Source organism: Nicotiana attenuata, unplaced genomic scaffold (genome assembly GCF_001879085.1).
Source record: "Nicotiana attenuata strain UT unplaced genomic scaffold, NIATTr2, whole genome shotgun sequence".
Lineage (NCBI taxonomy): Eukaryota > Viridiplantae > Streptophyta > Magnoliopsida > Solanales > Solanaceae > Nicotiana > Nicotiana attenuata.
This window is the reverse complement of record NW_017670476.1, coordinates 59,487-76,643: the sequence shown is the minus strand read 5'-3', so window position 1 is coordinate 76,643 and position 17,157 is coordinate 59,487. Positions and strand designations below refer to the sequence as shown.

Here is a 17,157-nt window from a genome sequence, read left to right as displayed (position 1 = left end):
AGATTGATGATACTCCTTTATGAAAGCTTATAAGTTTTCATGTGTAAACCCGGCCGGTGGATTTTGTATCCGACACATGAAATAAGTTAAGTGAAAGTCTAAAGGAAGTAATCAATAAATTAAATTGTCAGTAATTTAATTTGATTGGTTAGTATCTGAATCTTAACATGGGGAGTTAAATAAGGTTTTATGGAAGAATTTCAAAATTGAACTAAGGAGTGCAATTACGAATTTTTAGTGGAATAATTTGTAATTTATTATGGTAGAAATTAATTTCAAAAATTTCGAAATTAATTCCATAGTAGGAAGCCTTGTTAATTAAATTTTGTGGCCCCTACTGTGCCTAAATAATAGGAAATAAAGGAAACTTTTTCTTAGTGGAAGAAGAAAACCTAACAGGTTTTGGAAAAGGGTTTTAACCTTAAAAACGTAGCTATATATACATGGTATATAGCTGGCCGTTTTTTACACTGAAAAATAACACGTTTTTCTTCCTTGAATCTCGCCCACCCGAAGTTCTCTATTTTCGGTTTTATTTGGGTAACACAGTAGAAGACTGTGGAAGGTTGCTGAGGTCTTGCAATTGTGGAACTGGAGAAGGATATCGATTTGCTTTGTTCACGCTTCAAGAGGTAACTCGTATAATCTCCGTGTGTGCTAATTATTTAATTCACACGTGAATAAGATACTGTAATTGCTTCCGCTGCGATATATAATCCAACAATTGGTATCAGAGCCTCACGTCTAATTAAATGATTAGGATGAACAATAAGATTAGTATCATGTTAATATGCAAGTTTTGAATTACATGCAAAGATTGGTTTTGAATTCTACAAAACTGCATTGTTCTTAACATGAATATTTGATCTGAGCATTATGATTATTCTGAAAATCATGTAATATCTGCTTATAGTTTATGATATTTGATTAGAATAATCTGAAAATTACATTATTCCATGCAAAACGCAAGTCACTATTTGGCCGAATTGGCCAGAAAATCGGAGGTCAACATGTTGACGGACTCCGATTGACCTGAAACTTGGGAGGTCCATGCGAAATGGCCCAGTGAGCAATACTCATCAGCTTTGCTCATGATGTAAGTCGTTTTTTGGGCTTTTGAGGTTGTTTAGATGGTGTTTTGGACGTTTTATTGATTTTCTGAAAATTTTTCAAAATGTTTTTGAGTTGTTTTTAATCCAGTAATGGTAGGGATCGTTTCCAATGAACTACAGGGTTAAAATACTAGTGATATAATGTTTTTACACGTTGCCGTAGGTCTTCTTCCATATCGGATAAACTCATTATGGATAATCACTAGGTTATACTAGTTGTTGATTACTTGTATTCACTCTCCATCTGAGTATGCATGTTGGTTCAAATATATATATATATATATATATATATATATATATATATATATATATATATATTGAATGTTGATATTCACTTGACTTTAATTAACAGTTTACTCTCCATCTGAGTATGGCCTGTCTAAATTCATAGAGTGAGTAATCTGTCATTATATATGTATATTGCAAGAATAGCTTTTTTCCCATCGAAATTTGTTGTTCAAGGTGTGTTTTGAATTTTAGTATTCAAATAAACATGATTGATTTTGATCTATTTAATGAAATTGTCTCCCAGATTAACAATGACTGCTTTCAATCCTCTTATTGCTATTCTTACTCAAAACAAACTTGAGGGTCCAAATTATGTTGATTGGAAACGAAACATGGACATTGTCCTAATTGCTGAAGAGTACAAATTTGTGCTCGATGAGGTGTGTCCAGAAAAACCTGGATATGATGCTACGGATGATGAACAAAAGGCTTACCAGAAATGGGTCAAGGCTGATGAGATGGCGCGGTGTTACATTCTGGCATCTATGTCAAATGTTCTGCAACATCAGCATCAGTCAATGGAGTCTGCTTATGACATTCTGGAAAATCTCAAAGAAATGTTTGGAGATCAGAATCGTGCGGCTAAGCAGACTGCCATGAAAGATCTTCTGAATACTAAAATGGTTGAAGGTTCATCGGTTAGGGGCCATGTTATGAAGATGATGAGTCTTCTGAATGAACTGGAGGTCCTTGGAGCTAACATTGATAAGGATACGCAGCTTGAAATGATCCTGCAGACTCTGCCTGACAGTTTTCAGCAGTTTCACCTGAATTATAACATGAACAAAATGGATTTGTCACTTGCGAAATTGCTGAATGAGCTGCAGTCGGCAGAGACTATTATCAAGCAACAAGATCCTCCTGTGGCATTGAATTTTGAGGCAAGTTCTGCTTCTAAGCCGAAAGGCGGTCAGAAGAAGAAAAAGACTCAAACACCCTCTGTTGGTGGCGCAACTGCTGGTGTGAAAAAGGCTAAGGGCAAGTGTTATCACTGCAAGCAGCCTGGGCATCATAAGATGCAGTGTCCGACTTATCTGGCCAAGCTGAAAAATAAACCAAGTGATTTACATCTACTTGTCGTTGAAACTCTTTTAGCGGTTGTTTCTACCATGTCATGGTGTGTAGATTCGGGAGCCACTAATCATGTCTTCACTTATTTGCAGGGGTTTCAGGTAACGCGGCGGCTAAGTAGAGGAGAAATCAATGTTTATCAAGCAGATGGTTCGTCAGACCCAGCTTTAGTGATAAGGAACATAAGCATTTCGTTTGGTAGTGGTAGAGTTTTAGCTTTAAGAGACACATTATATGTACCTTCCGTTAGAAGGAATTTAATTTCAGTTTCTAGCGCTATGAGAGATGGTTATGACATTAATTTCATGATATTGATAAATGTATTATTACTCATGATAAACGTTCTCTCTCTTCGGCTACATTGATTAATGGTATTTTTGTTGTTGACTCTATTCCTAAACCGTTACAACCTAAAGAATTAAATTATGTTGATTTACCAAGTAAGAGAAAACGTTCTTCTGAATTGAGTGAAACATATTTATGGCACTTGCGTTTGGGTCATATAAATCTAAACAGAATTTCAAGGTTGGTCAAGGATGGACCTTTAAGTTCATTGAAAGTGGAGGCACTACCAAATTGTGAATCTTGTTTAGAAGGAAAAATGACAAAACGAAATTTCCCCTCAAAAGGAAATCGAGCAAGTGATAAATTAGAGTTAATTCATTCTGATTTGTGTGATCCAATGAATGTCCAAGCAAGAGGTGGTTTTGAGTATTTTGTGACTTTCACAGATGATTAATCAAAATATGGATATATTTATTTGTTGCGTCGAAAGTCTAAATGTTTTGAAAAGTTCAAAGAATTTAAGACTGAGACTGAAAAGCGACATAATAAATATATCAAGATACTACGATCTGATCGTGGTGGGGAGTACCTCTCTGCGGATTTCATTGGTTATTTATCAGAATGTGGAATTACATCTCAATTATCTGTGCCTGGAACTCCACAACAAAATGGTGTAGCTGAAAGCAGAAATAGGACTCTTATGGAAATGGTTAGATCAATGATGAGTTATTCCAATTTGCCTTCATCCTTTTTGGGGACATGCCTTAGAAACAACAAATTACGTTCTGAACTTAATTCCTCCAAAGTCAGTACCTTTGACCCCTACAGAATTATGGACTGGGCGCAAGCCTAGTCTGCGGCATATTCGAGTTTGGGGTTGTCCGACACATGTGCTAAAAGGGAAAACGGATATATTGGAGGCAAGAACGGATGTATGCGTGTTTGTAGGTTATCCAAAAGGGACGAAATGTGGTTTATTTTATTGTCCTAAAGAGAAAAAGGTAATTGTTAGCACAAATGCCAAGTTTCTTAAAGAGGATATTTGATGAACCATGTTGCTATAAGTAAACTCGTTGTACAGGAACTTAGCAAAGGAATGGAAACTCAGTCATCTGAAAAACAAAACGACCAGATGCAAACTACGGAAGTCGATTTTGACATACCATTGCATTTTAGTAGTGGGAGAAATGTCAATAGACTTAATGTCCCGCAAGAACAAGTGCACGACGTCATACTACCACAAAGTAGTGGGAGTTATGTTGAGTAGACTGCACAACAGGAAGAAGTCGTTGATATCCCTGTGGATAGCATGGAGACTCAGGTTCCTGATGATGATGTGGTTCAACCACAAAATCAAAACGATGTAGTTGCAACTGATGTAGTGCGTAGTCGTAGTGGGAGAGAAATAAGACAGCCAGTTCGTTATACGCTCTTAGGAGAATCATATGATAGGATCCCTGAGGAGCCTACTTCCGAACCTGTCAATTACGACTAAGCACTACATGATAAAGATGCCGATAAGTGGGTTGCTGCTATGAAATCAGAGATGGAGTCTATGTATTCTAATCAAGTCTGGGATCTTTTAGAACCAGCTTAAACCCATTGGATGCAAGTGGATCTATAAGAAAAAGAGAGGCGTAGACGGAAAAGTACAAACTTTTAAAGCAATGCTAGTAGTGAAAGGGTTTACTCAGAAAGAAGGGATCGATTATAAGGGAACCTTCTCGCCAGTACCCATGCTTAAGTCTATAAGGATTCTCTTATCCATTGCTGCTCATTATGATTATGAGATTTGGCAAATGGATGTCAAGACAGCTTTCCTTAATGGAAGTCTTGATGAGTGCATCTATATGATGCAACCAGACGGTTTCGTGGAAAGTGACAAGGAACACATGTTGTGCAAGCTTAAAAGGTCCATTTATGGACTAAAACAGGCATCTAGGGCATGGAACAGTTGTTTTGACAAGGCGATTAAAATTTTTGGTTTTGATCAGTGTCTTAACGAGTCTTGTGTATACAAAAAATAGGATAGGGGACAAAGTGGCATTTTTAATCTTGTATGTAGATGACATATTGCTCATAGGAAATAATGTGGTCATGTTGGATTCATTAAACAATGGTTATCCACGCACTTCGATATGAAAGATTTGGGAGAAGCGGCTCATATCCTTGGGATCAAGCTCTTGCGAGATCGCAAGAAAAGGATATTAGGCTTATCCCAGGCTCTTTATATTGATACAATACTCTCCAGGTTTAGCATGCATGATTCCATGAAAGGATTTCTCCCTTTCAGGCATGGAATTTCTCTATCTAAAGATCAGTCTCCTAAAACTGATGAAGAGATAGAAAAGATGAAGGCGGGTCCCCTATGCATCTGCTGTGGGGAGTCTGATGTATGCTATGTTATGTACTAGACCTGATATCTGCTTTGCCGTTGGCGTTGTTAGCAGATTTCAGTCTAATCCTGGGAGAGAGCATTGGACAGCGGTTAAGCATATAATCAAGTACCTAAAAAGGACTAGGGATTACATGCTAGTCTACCATTCGGATGAACTTGTGCCTATTGGGTACACTGATTCGGAATTCCAATCAGATAAAGATTCTAGAAAGTCTACCTCAGGAAATGTGTTTACTTTGGGAGGTGGAGCCATAAGTTGGAGGAGAATCAAGCAAACTTGTGTTGCTGATTCCACCATGGAAGCCGAATATGTGGCTGCGTCTGAGGCAACCAAAGAGGCGGTTTGTCTCGGGAACTTCCTAAGAGAGTTAAATGTGGTTCCCTCGATTCAAGCACCAATAATACTGTATTGTGATAATAGTGGTGCGGTTGCAAATTCAAAGGAGCCGCGAAGCCATAAAAGAGCAAAGCACATTGAGCGTAAATATCATTTAATTCGTGAGATAGTGCAAAGAGGGGATGTAGTAGCCACCAAGATTGCGTCGGAGAACAACTTGGCGGACCCGTTCACTAAGAGCTTACCACAGAAGACTTTCGATAGGCATGTAGACGGAATGGGTGTCAGAATTGTAGACGCATGGTTAAGAGTATAAGTGGGAGATTGTTAGGATATACTATAAACCATGCGCATTGTTATAGTATTCTTTATGGCATAATTATTTATTTATTCAATTCAATAAAGTTTTATTTTAAATAGATCATGTATTTGTTTGTGTGTCCGTTGCTTATATAGTAGATGATTTAGTGTATTGAGTTTAGCTTATACACGGAAGATTAAATCATCGGTTCTTATAAGTCATAAAGTTTATGTTCACAATCTAATGATGGAATTGGACAAGCCATCGGAATGGTTGTAGCACAAGATTAAATATAATTTATCTTGATTATGGGAATGGTTTAATTCCAACTTCTTGTGCTAGTACATTTTGTATGTATTGAACGGATCAAGTAGAGATATGTATTTTATACTGACTTAATAAAATAATTTCTCTAGTCCATTCAATGTACTTATATTCTTAGTCTTAATATAATTATTGTTAGTTGTGTATATCATTTATTGTTTTAATTTATTAAAAGGCGAGATTCTTTCGTGGGTCAATAAGCCTGGTAAGTTAGACAATAATGATATACATTGACGAAGTAATAATTAGTTGATAGAATCCATGTCTCGATTTTTTTTGAGATTGATGATACTCCTTTATGAAAGCTTATAAGTTTTCATGTGTAAACCCGGCCGGTGGATTTTGTATCCGACATATGAAATAAGTTAAGTGAAAGTCTAAAGGAAGTAATCAAAAAATTAAATTGTCAGTAATTTAATTTGATTGGTTAGTATCTGAATCTTAACATGGGGAGTTAAATAAGGTTTTATGGAAGAATTTCGAAATTGAACTAAGGAGTGAAATTACAAATTTTTAGTGGAATAATTCGTAATTTATTATGGTAGAAATTAATTTCAAAAATTTCGAAATTAATTCCATAATAGGAAGACTTGTTAATTAAATTATGTGGTCCCTACTGTGCCTAAATAATAGGAAATAAAGGAAACCTTTCCTTAGTGGAAGAAGAAAACCTAACAGGTTTTGGAAAAGGGTTTTATCCTAAAAAACGTAGCTATATATACATGGTATATAGCTGGCCGTTTTTTACACTGAAAAACAACACGTTTTTCTTTCGCCTACCCGAAGTTCTCTATTTTCGGTTTTATTTAGGTAACATAATAGAAGACCGTGGAAGGTTGCTGAGGTCTTGCAATTGTGGAACTGGAGAAGGATATCGATTTGCTTTGTTCACGCTTCAAGAGGTAACTCGTATAATCTCCGTATGTGCTAATTATTTAATTCACACGTGAACAAGATAGTGTCGCTGCGATATATAATCCAACATTAAGAATCGAGAATACTTACAAACTTCACGGAAAGAATACTTAGGTTGATTTAGAAAGAAAAAAATTGACTTTTTAGGCTATAATTGCTCATTTTGCTTTTGCTCTTCTTCAACATCATGGAGAACAAATTTTTCTTAGGAGTATAACCCTCTACTTGAAAGCTCATATAAAATTCCATAATTTAGCGCTGAATAAATCTCACATGTGTCCTATGCCCTGAGAGGAAAGGGTAAAAGCCTTTCTGCAACTCCAACCCAGAAGGATGATGCAAAAACTCCAACCAAAAGTTCAACATCCAGAGCTGATGCTATAGGAGCAAGTCCGGACGAGTAACTGTGCATTGTTGGTCCAGGGTACGATTGGCAGTTGACTGCATAAATACAAAAAGAAAACATTCATGTTTGTAGATATCACAATATAAAAGATACAATCATTTCCATTCAAGAATATTACATCAATTGGTGCAACCACATCATTGCACAAGTAACACCCCAACCTGTGTGACCCATTTTGACTTAGAGATATTATATTCGACGTGGTTGCAGAAGTAACACTCCAATCTAGCAGAGATATTATATTCGACGTTTCAGCTTGTGAGTTTCATATTGATAGAAAAATTGATCAGAGAAGGATGTAGATTTATAAGTGAAAAATAGAGCAGAGAAAGAGGCAATAGACCTGAAAAAGAAATTGCTTGAGTGATTGACTACAATATAGCAAACTTAAGCTAAAAATTAGGAACTACCCCACAAAGTTTTTTCCTAAAAACTAGATAACAAAAACCACGTTAAACTACTTCCTAAGGACAAAGACAAACCTAAAAAGTAGGAGTTTTATTTACTAACCCTCCCTAAACTAAAAGCTTTCAAGCTTCAGTTTATCTTCAATTTCTTGAGTTCTTCCATTGTGCAAAGTCCCAACAATCTTCTCAAATTTTGGAAAGAAAGTAACTTGAGAGGTAGTGAACATATCCGCCAACCGGTCTTCACTCCGGCAATATGTTAGCTCTATTGTTCCTTCATTGTTGAGATCTCGCAAGAAATAGTACTTCACGTCAATGTGTTTGCTTCTTCCGTGTAGCACCGGATTCTTTGACAACTTGATGGCAGAGTTGTTGTCACAGAAAATTGTAGTTGCTTTTTCTTGTTTGAATTTCAGTTCTTCAAGAATTCTCCTTAACCAAACAACTTGACAAGCACAAGTTGTAGCAGCAACAAATTCAGCTTCGGTACTTGACAAAGTGACAATTGATTGCTTCTTAGAAGACCACGAAACAGCCCCCGTACCTAATATAAATACATAACCTGAAGTGCTCCTTCTGTCGTCTTGATCTCCTGCATAGTCACTGTCAGTAAAACCGATCAAATCAGATTTTTCACCCTTCTTGTAGAACAAAACAAAATCCTTAGTTCCCTGTAAGTAGCGAAGGATTCTCTTAGCAGCTAGCAGATGAATTTCAGTTGGGCTCTCCATGTGTCTGCTTATGAGACTTACAACATACATGATTTCGGGCCTTGTAGCAGTAAGATACATCAAACTACCTACAATTTGCTTGTAGAATGTGATGTCCAACTTCTTTCCGCTTCCAACTTTGCATAGCTTCAAGCCAAACTCAACTGGAGTGTTGGCGGGATTGCAATTCTGCATCTTGAACCTGTCCAAAATTTCTCGCACATACTTCTTTTGGGAAACAAATATTCCATCATCAAATTGTACTACTTCTAATCCAAGAAAGTAATGCATCTTACCAAGATCGGACATTTCAAACTCATCCATCATAGACTTCTTGAAATCGGCAAACATGATACTATCATTCCCAGTAAATATAAGATCATCGACATATAAACACACAATGAGTATTTTTCAGATTCTCCAGTTTTAACAAAAAGAGAGTGTTCATATGGACATTTCAGAAAACCAACTTTTAGAAGGTAAGCCTCAATACGACTAGAACCAAGCTCGCGGAGCTTGTTTTAGTCCGTAAAGAGCCTTTTTCAACTTGTACACCTTATGCTCATTTCCAATTTTTATATAACCAGGAGGCTGTTCTACAAATACTTGTTCTTCCAAGTGCCCATACAAAAATGCCGATTTGACATCTAATTGGAAAATAGGCCAAGAGTTCTGTGCCGCTAATGCAATCACCAATCTGATTGTATCGTGTCTTGCAACCGGAGCAAATACTTCTGTGTAGCCAATTCCATATTCTTATTTTTATCCTTTAGCCACTAAGCGTGCCTTATACTTATCAACTTCACCATCTTCTTTCAGCTTTTTCTTGAATACCCACTTCACACCAATAGTTTTGTGCCCTTTTGGAAGATCTAATAGCTCCCAGGTGCCATTTCTTTCAATAACATCAATTTCGTCATCCATAGCTTTCCTCCATTCTCCTCTTTGATAGCATTTTCAAAAGTTGTAGGATCACTATCTGCAAACAATGCAAAGTAGGAAAAATCATCTTCATTTACATCAATTCCTATTACCTCATAATCTACCATCCACGCGGGCCTTTTTTGAGCACGACGAAGAGACATATCTGGTGCATCAATTTCTTCCAAAGCTAAGGGTGAAATTTCAGCAGCTGCTGGATTAGAATTTTCAGAATTTTCGGGTATTGTTGCTGCTTTTTCGACTTCATTATCAATTAAGATTGGAATAGATGCTGCATATTCCAATCCCAAGAGTTTTCTTCATCAAAAATAACATCTCTGCTGGTCACAACCTTCTTTGTCAATGGATTGAACAACTTGTACACCTTGGATGCCTCGCTAACACCAAGAAAGACACACTTCTCTCTTTTGTCATCATGCTTCTTCCTCTTCTCGTCTGGGGCATGTGCATAGCCAACGCAACCAAAAAATTTAAAATGATCTACAGCAGGTTTCCTTCCACTCCAAGCCTCCGTTGGAGTCATATTTTGAACAGCAAATGTTGGACTTCTATTGAAAATATGAATACTCCACTTTCCAGAATGTCTTTGGAACTTTTCGTCGAGCTAGCAGGCTTCGAACCATGTTGAGAATGGTTCTATTCTTCCTCTCCGATACACCATTTTGTTGTGGTGTATACGCTGTTGTGAGCTCTTTTCAAATGCCATGAGTCCCACAAAATTCTTCAAATGCCTTAGAGCAATACTCGCCTCCACGGTCTGTTCAGAAGCTCTTGATGGTCTTTCTTGTCTCATTCTCCACACGAGCTTTGAAGCGTTTAAATACATTAAAAGCCTCTGATTTTTCCTGTAGAAAATACACCCAAGTCTTTCTAGAATAATCGTCAATGAAGGTAATAAAATACCTTTTGCCTCCATTAGAGATTGGTCTTATTGGCCCACATATGTCAGAGTGAACAAACTCCAAAACATGCTTTGCTCGCCATGATTTGCCTTTCGGGAATTGAGATCAGTGTTGTTTGCCAACAACACATTCTTCACAAATTTGATAAGGAGCAGTAATTTGAGGAAGACCTGTGACCATGTTCTTCTCCTGAAGTGTCTTCAATCCTGCAAAACTCAAATGACCATAAAGAAAATGCCACAACCATGAGGGATCCTTCACTTCCGTCATCTAACAAGATTGAATACTATCAATCTTTATCGGAAATAATCTGTTGGAACTCATCTGAACTATTGTTATAGCTCCTCTCACAGGGTCATAAATTTCACACTCACCCTTCTTAATAGTGATGACATAACCTTTCTCTTGCAACTGATCAACACTCAGTAAGTTGCTTTTCAAATCAGGAACATATAACACATTAGAGATCGTTTCCACAAAATCATTCTTCGTTTTGATCTTGATGTCACCTTTTCCAGTTGCATCCACAGTAGAACAATTACCAAAACTAACTTTACAACGGAAGCCTTCATTTAAGTAAGAAAAGCAAGACTTATTTCCAGTCATGTGATTAGTGCAGCCTGTGTCTAAATACCAAACATCTCGCTCGGTTTCCTTCTCTACTTGAATTGCCATCAACAAGGTCTCCCCTTCCTTGTTCTCCGCGTAATTGGACTTCTCTTCCTTTTCTTTGTCATTAGGCAGCCTAGTATAACATTCAGATGCGTAATGACCAAATTTATGACATCTATAGCACTCTATCTTGGATTTGTCATAATCTCGACCTCTGCCTTTGACTTGAGATTGATCATTATTTGCTTTGAAATTCCTAGTGGAATCTCTACCTCCACGATCTCCTCTTCCTCTACCTCGACCTCTACCTCTACCCCTTCCTCTAGAATTGGAAGAAGAAATAAAAGTAGAAGCCTTCAAAGCCTGCTCATCGAAAGTTGAACTACGATTCATCTTCTGCTCATGCACCAATAAGGAGCTCTGCAATTCGCCAAGCGATAAGACATCTATGTCTTTTGACTCCTCAATGGAGCAAACGACATAATCATACTTTGGTGTCAGAGAGCCCAATATCTTTTTCACTATTACGACGTCGCCCGTGTTCTCACCATGGAATCGCATCTTGTTGCATATCTCCATGGTTCTAGCACAGTAGTTGGTGACGGATTCTCCTTCCTTCATCTGCAAGGTTTCGAAGTCCCTCCCCAAGGCTTGAAGCTGTGCTTGCTTCACTCTTATAGAGCCTTGATACTTTTTCTTCATGGAATCCCATATATCCTTGGAAGTTTCTTTGCAAAGAATGATTTCCAAGATGGGACGCTCAATAGCCTGAAAGAGATAATTTTTTGCCTTTAAATCATTCAACTTTCTTGCTTCAAACTCAGTCTTTTGAGCATCCGTAAAGTTTCGCCTACTGCTGGCGCTTTAATGCCGTCTTCAACAATTGGTCAATACTCTTTTGACCGTATGAAATTCTCCATCAGCATACTCCAATGGTCATAGTGACCATCAAAACGGGGAATAGCTATTTGCACAAAATTGCTCTCTGAAGCCATAGATGAAGAACAATGTTTTTTGTTTTTGGGTAAACTCTCTCTCACACAGGTTTATCTTTTTTCTGGATCTAACCTTGCTCTGGATACCACTGATAGAAAAATTGATCAGAGAAGGATGTAGATTTATAAGTGAAAAAATAGAGCAGAGAAAGAAGCAATAAATGTGAAAAAGAAATTGCTTGACTGATTGACTACAATGCTGCAACTGCAGTCTTTTAATAACAAAAAAACCATAGCAAACTTAAGCTAAAAATTAGGAACTACCCCACAAAGTTTTCTCCTAAAAAATTAGATAACAAAAACCACGTTAAACTACTTCCTAAGGACTAGGACAAACCTAAAAAGTAGGAGTTTTATTTACTAACACATATATAGCACCCATAGGACCTGCTCCATGACGCATAACTAGAAAGCTATCTAAGCCTAAAGCTGCATCAATAGTGATCTGCAGAGAGGAAAATAGACACATGTAATAATCAGTTAGAATTTTAGCTGGCACTTGTGAATTCAATATCAAATGCAACATATTAGCCTCAGAAAAGTAAACAAAATTATTCACAAGAGAAAGTAAAGGTGTAAAACCTTGTTAGCACTTGCACAAAGTAGACTAGGAAGCCATCGACTTTCCCGTGTATCAGTTAAGAGAAAGATCGCATCATGTGAGTTAATCAAATCAGACAAATGTCAGCAAATGAATCTATCTCTTCTCTATATATCTTCAAATATTTTCGTAAATTCTTTGTAATGGAAACAATACCACTGCTGGAAATATTCACTTGAGAATTTCAACTGCTGCAACGGCCTTAAATTTGCCACCATTCAGACAGTCATCAAGCAAATAAAGAGACTGCCTTTACTTGTCATAACTGAAGACGAAAAGCCTAAATGCAATGAAATTCAGAGGACATTCTGCTTGACTTCCCTGCTTTAGTTGTGCTTCCCAATATCTTTCTTCGTTTGACTTCCTTTCTTTAGTTGTGCTTCCCAATATATCTTATAACGATGGTATCGGGGTCAGCTTGAGTGTACTTCGACTGTTCTATTCAGGTACCTACTATCTCAACAGGAGAGATATCGGATAACTCTGCATACCAAGATTTAAACAAATTAGAAGAAATCACCTACTGGTTTATTTTGTTTCTGCTGGAATTCAAACCCGAGTCTCTTGGGGCTTATTCCTATTAGTATATCTTTTCTATTACAGTATCAGGCTGCATAGGCATGAGTTTAATGAGTGACTCGGCTTCTAGGAGTCGTCCACCCCACCCAAGAAGATCTACCATTGCAGAATAATGATTTATCATTGGTACAATCCCATAGCGACGTCTCATGGAATTGAAATATGCGAATCCTTCATCCACCAGTCCCGCATGTCTACAAGCACACAAGAGCTCAAGAAATGTGATTTGATTAGGAGCAAACCCTTCAGCTGTCAGTTTATCAAAATAAGAAATAGCCTCTTTACCTAAGCCATTCTGAGCACAACCAGTTAAAAGAGCATTCCATGTTACTCTATCTCGTTCTACCATATCTTTGAAAACCTGAATTCCATCAAAAGATCCACATTTGAAGTACACGGCATTGAGTGCATTACCGATAAGAAACTGTGAATCCATCCCAAGCTTAATTGTCAAGACATGAAGCTGTTGACCTAGCTTCTTTGCACCGATGCTCCTAGAGGCACTCAATAGACTAGTGCCTGTCAATTCAATTGGTTTAATTCCACGGCAGAATATGTCAAGAAATAACTCTAGAGCAATTTCTCCTTGGCCAACTTGCACATAAGCTGATATCACGGAAGTCCAAGACACAACATCGCGATTAGGCATCTGCTAGAAAACTCTAATAGCATCCTCCAACCTGAAATTATCAAAGTGGTATGCCGGGATGAAAGGAGAGGATATTATATCTGTTTTTCTTAAGCCAAATGCCTCTGCATCCTCTTCCAACTTCTTGCATTTAGCATACATGGTTATCAGTCTATTTCCAACATATGGATTATGTTGGCACGCAGATTTGAACAAAAGACAATGTATTTGTCTCCCCACCTCAATAGCTCCAATGTCTGCACATGCCAAAAGAGCACTCGTTAAGCTCGAATCGCTTGGAATGTTCCCTAATCTATGCATCTGTGTCATCAACTCCAGTGATTCCATGCTTTGTCCATTATGCATTAGCCCCGAAATCATTGCAGCCCAATAAGCTATATTCCTCATGGGCATTTGCATGAATAACTCCTTAAATTCCTCAACCATGCATTGTGCATATTGAGCATTCCAACTAAAGGACATTTGGGTTCATAATGCCGTTAAACACTTGCCTTGCTTCAATTATCCTTCCTCTCTAAGCAAATGCAGTCATCATTGCAGTTTGTGTCTCAAAGGTCTATTCAGGGATTTGTCTATAAAATGCGACTGCATCTTCCAACCTTCCACATTGCGAGAGAGCCGAAATCATTGTTGTCCAGGAAATTGGTTCTTCATTTTTTTCAGGCATATTCTGAAAAAATTCAACGCCATATCCAATTTCCCTATCCATGTACACACATTTCAAATTGCAGTCCGAATAATTATACTACGTATAAGGTAAAATATTACTTGTTATTGATTAAAAATAGACTTTGAACACCCTTGCATAGCCTACTGGCAAATTTGAACACCCTTATTGAATTTCGTGATTTCGCCACTGGTTCCCACCACTACATCCTCACTGTATCCCATCTTCATTGTCATAGTAACCAAATTTGCAAGCATCACCAGATTATCCAATCCAATGACCATCGATAGAGCCACCAAGAACATCTTCTGATCCGGCTGCACCTCACCCCTCCTATGCATATCCGCAAACCACCTCCACGCTTCCTCAAACTCACATATCCCAACATACCCAGAAATCATAATTGTATACGACACCTCATCTCTCAGGCATTACATCAAAAAGCTATGACGCCTCTTGCATTTTACGAGCTTTCGCGTGCCCAGAGATCATAGAATTCCAAGTAGCGACATTTCTGTCACGCATTTCATCAAATGGCTTCCGGGCACTAACAAAATCACCATTCTGCAAGTACCCACTAAACATGGCATTGCAAGAAACAACATTCTTCTCATGCATTGCATTGAAAACATCAACAACATGACAAAATTTTTTCAGCTTTAGCATACCAGGTACTTCCTCCGGTCCACAATAAGTGACCAATTTGCTTTTTTATTTTGGTCCAGAATAAGTGTCCATTTACCTAATCAAGAAAAGATTCAATTTCTTTTTTTCAAAATTACCCTTATGTAAGTATCCCTGAAAAGTCTTTTAAGGGTAGTTTAGTCATACTGACTATTTTTATCTAGAATTTAGTATTTCCTTAATGGGTATGCCCAATATAAATTGGTCACTTATTTGTGGACCGGAGGAGTAAGTCGAAGTCCAAGTCCTAACATTCTTGCCTTTGCAAGGCATCGAAAAGGGCTCGAGCATCGTCAAGGCGGCCATACGGCAGTAACAGGAGATCATAGAGTTCCATGAGACGGCATCTCGTTGTATCATTTCGTCGAACAGTTTACGGGCATCGTTGATCTTGCCGAGCTTAAAAAGGTCTTGGATATGTTGGTTACATTGGAGTAGATAATTTGTTGGTGGAGCAAGAGTTGACAGAGAGCGAAAGGGTTTCATGAAGCCAGAATAGAGAAACTACATTTCATGATACCAGTGGCGGGAGAGACAACGTCCATGTTGTTATTTAGGGGGAAGTGCACAGTTAGCCAGTAATAAGACATCTATTTATTTTTAAGCTACTGTTTAAAATGTCTTTAGTCTTTAGCCATTGCTTTAATAAACTTTTACCTGCCCGGACGAAAATACCCTTCTGCTATAATTCGCTGAAACCTACGCGGATTGCACAGAACTTCGTTCAAATTAAGGACCAAGTGTCCTTAATTTTTGAACTTCCAACTCTAAGTTCAGGACCAAGTGCCCTTAACTTATGAGCTTGTTACTGTAAGTTCAGGACTAGCTGTCCTTAATTTATGAGCTTGTAAGTCTAAGTTTAGGACTATCTGTCCTTAACTTTTGAACTTGTAACTCTAAGTTCAGGACTAATGTCCTTAACTTTTGAACTTGGAACTCGATTCAAGACTACCTGTCCTTAATTTCTGTGCTTGTAACTCTAAGTTAAGGGCCAAGTGTCCTTAATTTTTGAACTTCCAACTCTAAGCTCAAGGCCAAGTGTCCTTAACTTATGAGCTTGTTACTGTAAGTTCAAGACTAACTGTCCTTAATTTATGAGCTTGTAAATCTAAGTTAATGACTACCTGTCCTTAGTTTTTGAGCTTGTAACTATAAGTTTAGGACTACCCGTCCTTAACTTTTGAACTTGTAACTCTAAGTTCAAGACTACATGTCCTTATCTTTTGAACTTGAAACTCTAAGTTCAGAACTACCTGTGAATTCAGTATAAATATTTAATACTTTTTCTATGTCTATGGAGTTGGATTTATTTTGTAGGATTTGTTGAACATGTTCTTCAGAGATGTATACAAGCCAATTCCAAACAAGTACCACTTGGTATTAGCTATGTTGTGGCGTCACCCAGAGAATGTGGAACTTGAGAAGGTGAAAGTTGTTCACTACCGTGCGGCGGGGTCAAAGCCATGGAGGTACACTGGCAAGGAAGAGAACATGGATAGAAAAAAGATAGAAGAAAGAGTAACACCGTCTTTTCAATTTTAATAGACTAGTGGCTACTTTTGCTCAGCATTAAAAATACTGGATAAAAAGTAAATTCCACTTTAAAAAGTGACTATCCCACGCAAATTTTACTTATTTAGAAGTATTAGTTATATTTTCACCTCAAGGGTTGTGCTGAGATGTAACCCTTCCTTAGAATGGAAAAAAGTGTAATATGGAGTGTTTTGCCTTTTAATAAATTAATAAATGTTACACAGATTAGATTAATTGGGTTCTTACGTGTTGAATTACTAGTGGGGGTAGTCGGGCTTTACCCGGGCCCAACGGGAATAAAGGTATATTGTTTTGTTATACTATATTATCCTTCTGATTCTAATTGAAACAAAAGATTATTTCAAGTTTGTACTCCCTTACGAATGTAATGCAACTGATTTCATATACTACAAAGTTCTAGTCACATTCTATAGCTACC

General features: G+C 37.6%; 1 pseudogene; it reads right to left on the bottom strand.

Annotated features, from left to right (window-relative positions):
• Window positions 1-7,343: 7,343 nt before the first annotated feature.
• On the bottom strand, window positions 7,344-13,834 carry LOC109239979 (annotated as a pseudogene).
• Window positions 13,835-17,157: the final 3,323 nt, after the last annotated feature.